At 36.5% G+C, this 584-nt stretch overlaps 1 protein-coding gene across 1 annotated transcript in view; it reads left to right on the top strand.

Moving 5' to 3' along the window:
* Positions 1 to 584, top strand: part of LOC103582634 (UDP-N-acetylhexosamine pyrophosphorylase-like) — a gene marked incomplete at its 3' end in the record, with an annotated part of 18781 nt that overhangs the window by 6413 nt on the left and 11784 nt on the right. The gene's annotated exons all lie outside the window — the stretch shown is intronic.

Raw genomic sequence — 584 nt, 5'->3', positions numbered from 1 at the left:
TATCACAGAATGCTCTTTAAAAAACATTGTCTTATTCACTGATTGTTAGGTGTTTATTGCTTGTCTCTTTAGGGTCCAAGATCTTAACGAGTAGAGTTAATGGATGTGTTGTTATAGCTTCTCTGAAGAAGTAGCTATTGAAATGAAATATATTTTTCATGATTATAGATAGTACTATCTTCCTGAATATTGCTGAATATTCAACAACAACAGAGTACTTCTAAATACAATAGAATTATTTCTGTCATTGGAGATAAAAGGAGAGCAGTTGAAATATTAAGCAGTCAAGTGTTCTTTCAGTGACAGCTTAGTGGTCAGGGGAATAGTAGAGAGGCAAATAAATGTATTGAAGAGTGAGTGAGCCCTGGAATCAAGCTGCTGGGGTTCACTTTCCAGCTCCAACAATTGGTCAGGTTGCTTAGCCTCTCTGTGCCTCAGTCTCCTCAAGTGTAGAGTAGTGACAACAGCATCTATGCCATAGAGTTAATTTTGTTGAAAATTAAATGAGACCAAACAGGTAAAGTACTTAGTTCAGTGCCTGGTACATAATGCTAACTGTTATTGGCTTGCAGTTCAATGTCTTA

Source organism: Galeopterus variegatus, unplaced genomic scaffold (genome assembly GCF_000696425.1).
Source record: "Galeopterus variegatus unplaced genomic scaffold, G_variegatus-3.0.2 Scaffold17128, whole genome shotgun sequence".
Classification (NCBI taxonomy): domain Eukaryota; kingdom Metazoa; phylum Chordata; class Mammalia; order Dermoptera; family Cynocephalidae; genus Galeopterus; species Galeopterus variegatus.
Note: the sequence above shows the minus strand (reverse complement) of the source record. Positions and strands in the feature narration are given on the sequence as shown.